This window comes from Delphinapterus leucas, chromosome 11, assembly GCF_059928025.1.
Source record: "Delphinapterus leucas isolate spDelLeu-1000000601 "Yukka" chromosome 11, BTC_Dleu_Yukka2, whole genome shotgun sequence".
NCBI lineage: Eukaryota > Metazoa > Chordata > Mammalia > Artiodactyla > Monodontidae > Delphinapterus > Delphinapterus leucas.
The window spans coordinates 68,291,094-68,298,369 of NC_143139.1; the positions used below are offsets into that span (position 1 = coordinate 68,291,094).

The 7,276-nt window shown below is 40.9% G+C and overlaps 1 protein-coding gene across 1 annotated transcript in view; it reads right to left on the minus strand.

Moving 5' to 3' along the window:
• SLC6A15 (solute carrier family 6 member 15) overlaps positions 1–632 on the minus strand; it is a 48,282-nt gene extending 47,650 nt beyond the window's left edge. Inside the window, exon 1 of the mRNA XM_022552419.3 lies at positions 376–632. The gene's annotated coding sequence lies outside the window, so the exon portion shown is untranslated. The remainder of the gene's footprint in view (positions 1–375) is intronic.
• Between the last annotated feature and the right edge of the window lie 6,644 nt (positions 633–7,276).

The window sequence follows — 7,276 nt, forward strand, 5'->3', positions numbered from 1 at the left end:
GGACCCCGCCCTTCGGCCAACCCTGACTGGACTTGGAAACGACTAGTCTTTCGGGGATGCTGTGGTCTCGGCAGGAAGGAAGAAGGATGGCGGCACGTTTCGACCCATGTGCTACCCGTTACACACCGCTTCTAGGCCCCCCGATTGTGCACAGGTGCAGGACGCAGAGCCCGAAGGGTCGCCCGCTGAGCCCAGCTTCGCCCTCCTGGGGCTCTGGAGCCGCCCTACCTCCCCTCACCCCCGGACACAGCCTGAGCCCTTCCCGGGATCCATCCATCAATTCCGCTCCCTTCCCCGGCCCCGAGCTCCAGGGTGCCTCACGGTGAGCCCCACCCTACCTACACCGTGTCCTTAGCGGTAGAAGCGTGTCCTCACCGTCAGGGTGTCTTGGCCGGCGCCTCTTGCTGTGTCCACGTCCCGACAGTAGCAGCAGTGGCCAAGGGGTCGGGTCCAGGTGACTGACCGAGGCCGCGGGGAGCTGTCTGCAGAGACGCAGCTGCTGAGGGCGGGCGGGCCCTGGGGCAGGGTGCAGGGGGTCTCTGCCCTGCGGGCTGGCAGGGGACTACTCCTGAGCGCCTGTGTGTCCGCCAGGCGAAGAGCACGAGATGCAGGCGCGCGGGTGCGTGCGCGCGCGGGTGTGTGTCAGTGTGTGAGTGAGGGTGTGACGGAGGCGCCCACGTGCCCGGCCCGCCAGAGCTGCGGCCGCCAACAGGCTGCGGGGGAGGGGAGGCTGCGGGCGCCTGGGGGACGTGAGCCAGGTCTCCAGGCCCGGCGCCGCACCTCCCCGCCCCGCCGCCACTTGACGCAGAGGCCGCTGCGGTTGCCTCGCTGCGTCCTCCCTGCTCTCCCGGCGGGGGACGGGAGGGACTCCGGGAAGCCGGCTTCAGAGCAAAACAAAACAAATCCCCCCGCGCCATCCCGTACTCCCCCAACCTACGCAACCGAAAGGATGGGCATCACTTGCCCGCCCCCACCACTGCCACCCCGCCTTTGTCCCAGAAGGGATAACAATAGAAATGGTCCTACCTTACACCCTTTGAATATTTTCCGAACGTCGGGGGACCGAACTGGAAGCAGTGAATGACCCAAAGAACACTCTTCCCTAGCTTTCTTTCTCAGCCTGCCATTTACATCTCTCGCAAAAGGAAAGCACTCTGGGCATTTGCTTCTCCATCAAACGGTGGCCTGATAGCGCTCAGTGATTCTGGCCAAATGATGAAAGGCTCTTTTAAGGAGCCAGTCCTCACCCTATGTTGGTCCCTTAGCATCCCACTCGTCTCCAAGGGGTCTTATTACAAAATGAAGCCTGACTCACCTCTTGTAGCAATGAAGACATACTCATTAAGCCACGTGGAGAATTCCTTAAAATATACATCACGGAGCACAAAAGCTTAGCCTACTTTTGAAAATGGCTGAATCTTCCCCCAAACAGGGCATATGCTCTAGAGATTAAATTTTATGTCCCTGAAACTTTAAAAGAAATGCAAAATGAACGTAAAATATATTATAGCAGAAAGGTTTAGTGACTTGGTGAAGGACATTTTCACTTCTAGATGATTGATATTACCATTAAAAAAATACCTTTGTGCACTTTTAGGCCTTTCAACAATCCCTCAGATTTTGACGGTTTGTATCCAATTAAGACTGAATTAAATAATAAGGCCATTGCAGACAGGTTTTTCATGCAGTGAAAAATCTCCTGGAAAGAAATCACAAGACCTAAATTTCAGGTCAGAACATTGCTACTAATCCCCAGCTTTTAATGCAGCCAAGAGAGCTTTTTCTCAGTCTCTTCCAAACCCACCTTAAAAAAAAATGTTTTTAAGAAAAAATTAAATTAGATTTAATCCTCTGGATGCCCTTCTCCTGGCATGGGTAAATAAATAGTCTGATAGATGCCCCACAGGAAAAGCTAAAAACAGTTACAATAAAAGTCTTACAGAACATCTTGTCTAATTTACTTTTACTTCACATATTTGTGACAGGCAAATATTTATGTTAATATATATCATTTTATATATATTGAAATTGAAACATAGTACAAATAATAGCAATAACAACTGAGGAGAATTTAAGAAAATAAGTAGAGCTCTGTCCTCCATAATCAGGATTAGGCTTATCTGTAGGAAACCAAGTTTTCTGTATGCTTGCAGGAATTGTTTATAGTAGTACCAGGAAGGCCTTCTGGCCTACCAGTATTCCCCCCTCACACTTTTTCACTGATGTTTAACACCTGTCTCAAATGCATGTACAAATGTACAAGTGACAAATATTTGTGGAGTAATGCCCTCAAAAATGATCGATACAATTTATGTCTTGATGCCAATGAGGAAAAATAAGATAAAGTAGCTACTGAGTTTCCCCCTAAGCACCTGGGGCTTTAAAATCGTTTATTTAATCTTATCAACTAATCAATGATGTGATTTTCCTAAGTTAGAGATTAGATAGAGGTGATACCCAGAAAAAAAAAATGCAGGACTTCCCTGGTGGTGCAGTGGTTAAGAATCCGCCTGCTGATGCAGGGGACATGGGTTCAAGCCCTGGTCCGGGAAGATCCCATATGATGCAGAGCAACTAAGTCCATACGCCACAACTACCGAGCCCGCCTACCACAACTACTGAACCCCCACGCCTAGTACCGGTGCTCTGCAACAAGAGAAGCCACTGCAATGAGAAGCCATGGCACTGCAACGAAGAGTAGCCTCCACTACATGCAACTAGAGAAAGTCCATGCGCAGCAACAAAGATGCAGTGCAACCAAAAATAAATAAGTAAAAATTAAATTAAGTTAAAAATTTTTAAAAAAAGAACAGAAAAGGAAAAAAATTGCAAACAGTCACACAGTGACATTCAATGGCAGAATGGAGATTTAAACCCAGATCTGGCTGGCTTTTTTTTTTTTTCTCTATGCATTTTTGTAAGCCTTTAATGGATGTATAGATTTTAACAGATGGAAAGTGTAGAATTACCACCAGGACTAGGCACCTTAGAAGATAAGAAGTGGAGGAGGGTTGCAAAGGTCCTAAAAGGAGATCCTGGGTAATTCCAGTCATGGAGGTGAACAGTACCGTTTAAAATTTTTAACAACCAAATCTTTCAAAGATTGACTGTTCAACTGCTAACATCTTTTAGCTAGCAATTATTGAGTGTTTTCTCTGTCACACGGTAGGAAAATGGCCACCATGTGGTGGTGTTGGTGCAGCGGGAGGAGGCAGCACACAGAAGGGAAGAGCAGAACTTGGAAGAAGATTTCTCCCTACAGGTAAAGGTAGACCCATCCTTATGCCCACACTGTACTGATGTGTACTTACATATCAACAAGTATTGATGTGATGCTGAGTATGTGCCTTTGCAATGTGTGGAATAATCCATATGCTTGATTTTTCTTAACGCTTACACCAACCCTATGAGGTAGGTACACTGCAGAAGAAAAACCTGAGGCTTTGGTTGTCTAAATTCACACAGTCAGGAGGCATCTGTTAGATACAGTAAATAAATACCTGCCTGTATCTAAATCACCTTCTGAATTTGACACCTACTTTTAAGCAATCAACATTATACTTCTCATTTAAAAAAAAAAAGTAATAGAAGGGCTGAAAGAGAAAGTAAGTGAGTGTTCCCTTAAGTGTGTGTGGGGTGTGTGTGGTGGGAGGAATCTTGACTTGCCAAGACTTTCTACCATAGTATTTTTTAAAACCAAATCCCTCAAAATGACAGTATTATGCAAAAACGCCCAGAGTTCAGAAAAACAATTCAAAGATTCTTTTAAAAAGGTTTAAATGCATGATGCTAAAGGAAAATATTGAAATCATTTCACATCATGAGATAATATTAATTCATGTTCAAAATTCTGCCTTTTGGCACTTCTGCATGCCAATTAACACAGGAACAGTTGTTTAATTAATCATTTAATTAAAATTTTAATAATTTAGAAGTCTTTCCAGTTCAAAGGATCCCATGCATTGTCTGGCCATTGATGAGTAGGATCTTAATAGCAACTCAAACCAATAAGCCTTTTTATGGCTTAACTAAGTATGTAAGAGGTGTCCCACAAGACAGTGCAAAGGATGCAGCTCTCATAAGATCCAGAAATTTCACTCCCAAGGATAGTCTGAGAAAGTAAAGTTCTTCATTATACAAGTGGAAATAATTCAAAGGAAAATATTGAAATCAATTCACATCATGAGATTATATTAATTCATTTTCCTATTGTTGGGGAGGAAGAAATTTTTCTCTACCCTTCTAGGTTCTTCTGGCTGGTCTAATAATTAAATTGACATGAGATCGATTAACAAGAGAAAATCGAACAAATTTTAATAACATGTATACATGAGCGAGACCCAGGAAAACTGAGTAACTTACCAAAATGGCCCAAGCCCTCACCTTAAGTACCATCCTCAGTTAAAGGCAAAAGAGGATGTTGATGATGCTGAGAGTCATTATGGGAGGTGACCAGGAAAAGCACGTAAACAAGGGTGATTGTGATGCATATTTAAGTCTTTGCCTTCTCCACTGATAAGAGTTTCTAGAGATTTGGTCATCTTCCTCTTCCATAGACAGAGCCGGAGACACACATACAAATGGAGATGTCCCTCATAAATGTAAATGTTTCCTACAAAAGGGCAACTCCTAGTGGTTTTTAGAGCCCTTTCCATGTCTGCTGTTTCTCAGGGGGAAAAAAATTATTTTTAGACAGCTTAAATTCACTAATATGACAAAGAGACCTGTTTTAGGGTGGCAAATTCTGCTTCCCGACACCATAATATTCAGCATATTGTGGAGATTCTATTTTTCATTCCAGTAAAAATTTTTATTATATCACCCTCCATACCAAATGTTATGTTATATAAACAAATGTTATTTGATACATAGTCTCAAAATGTTTCTAAAATAAAGTCTGCGCAATCCCAAAATACCTAGTGAATATTCTGTTGATCCTGTATATTCATGACTGATGAAGGACTGAGAGGTAAAAGCAAGGCAATTAACCATGTTGTCTGATCTCTGTATAAGCAGACAATGGGTTAACTGAATAGATAGATGTCAAAGCAATCAAATCAAATTTTTAAACAATTGACTAAGATAGCGAAGCATTCAAAACAGTAGACAAGGATCAAATCTGCCAGTGTTTCTGCATTTTGTAGATAAAGCCATAATGGCTCTGATATGTGAAAATACGAACAAAAGTGATAACTTTTTAAAATTTTTTGGCTGAGCCACGCAGCATGTGGTATCTTAGTTCCCACGTCCCCTGCAGTGGAAGTGCCCAGTCTTAACCACTGGACCGCCAGGGAAGTCCCTTAAGTTACTTTTTAATTATAAATTTCTTTTATATAATAATAGATTATGCTTCTAAAATACTTTATATATGTGGACAAAGAACATCACCTGCCATTTTAGTAAACAAAGAATATTGCCTGCTAATACAATAAACAACATGTTACCCACCATCAAGCCATCAGCCACTGCAGCAGCTCCCCAAGTGGTGCACCCTGAGGGGAATTCAGGATGGAGAAAAACTGGAAACATTCTGTGCTAGATACTGGCTCTAGTAGTTAAGATGCATATCTGAGGAATAATTTCAATGATCCCAGACTCCTGCATCCTCCCATACTTAGAAAAGCACTAAAATCATTCACTTGAGATGTCTGTATTTTGTGATTAGCAGTAATCTTTTGATGTTTGACTACATGGTTTTTTTTCAGCAAAAACTCCTCCATTTTATGGCTCCTTCCTTACCCCTTTGAAACAGTTCTTCTATCTGAGAGGTGTCTCCCAGGCTATAGTGCTCTGTATGGTCCCTGAATAAAACATAACTCACAATTTTTAGGTTGTGCATTTTTCTTCAGTTGACATATATGTCAGGTACTGTGCCCAAGCATTAATCTGGGTCTACAGCTATGTAGAGACGTAAAGACAAAATGTTTTATAGTATTTGTTTTGCATGTCATGCCTTTTCTGCTTTTTCTTTGATTCATTTCAAAATCTCATTACCGATTTATTCAAGTTCCATAGACTCCATAATCTAATCTAAATTCTAAATTATTATTTTAATACAACAGTGATACCTACTCATTGAATAAATGTCAAAGTATGAACTTGTACATGGTAAGAAGTTAAAAAGTTAAAGTCCCTGTGTTTAAGTTTCTTTGCCTTTCTGTCAATTCTACAAGCTAATATTTAATAGTTAAATATTGTTAACTATTTTATATGTATTCTTACAAAGTTTCCTTTCCTTGTCTCGCTCTCTCTTCCTCTCTCTCTATATATGTCTATATATACATACAATATACAAATATATAGTTTTGTTTGTTTTTATTAGTGTTGTTGTTTTATAAAATGTTACAAATGACTGCTTTTCTCATTGAAGCATAACCAGAACGACTCAAGAAAACTAGGTTGATACTGGGATTCTATTAAATTAAGATGATAGTTAAGTACTTAGGGCACCTATAGGCCTTCTAGGATGCAATCAGTGGTTGTCTTTTATAAAAGTAAATGCCTACAGTTTTCTTCTGAAGTCTTAGCAACCCCTTATCCATCTTCTTTATAAATGTTAATGGCTTTAGGGTTCTGTCCTTGGTCCTTATATCTTTTTTCTTTCCATATTCTCCCTGGGTGATTTCATTCACCTACATTTTCTTTCATGTTTGATTCAAATAATGGTGATATTAAAATATTTAATTTTATGTAAATAGTAATCTATAATTGGCACTGACCAAAGGAAATTGATCATAGAGAAAGCCAGGGTTCCATGAAGGGAGCAAGGGTGACTGAAGTAGCAGAAAGGAGGCACTTGGGGGACTCAGGGCACAAGTATTTCAATTTTCCTTCAACTGATACAGCTGAATAATGTGGGATAAGTTAAAATTATTCTGTACATTGAAGTGGTTTTTTGGACAAATACTATTTGTTATGTTAAAGCAATTCCTTTTCATTACTAAGTTTTTGAATCATGAATTATTTCATTCAACAAATATTTATTGAGCACATACTAAATAGCAGGCACAGTTCTAGGTGCTTGAAATACATCAGTAACCAAAACAGACAAAGATCTCTGCTGTCATAGAATTTAAACTTTAGTGGGATGGGAAGAAGGAAGGCAAACAATTCACAATAAACATAATAAATAATTAAATCATATGGTATGTTAGAAAGTAAGTGCTATATAATAAAAAAGAGAACCTAAACCAGGCTAAGGGAGTTCAGAGGGTCAGGGGAAGGAGAGTCGATTTCAGTTTTAAGTAGAGTGGTCAGGATAGGCCTCACTGGAGTT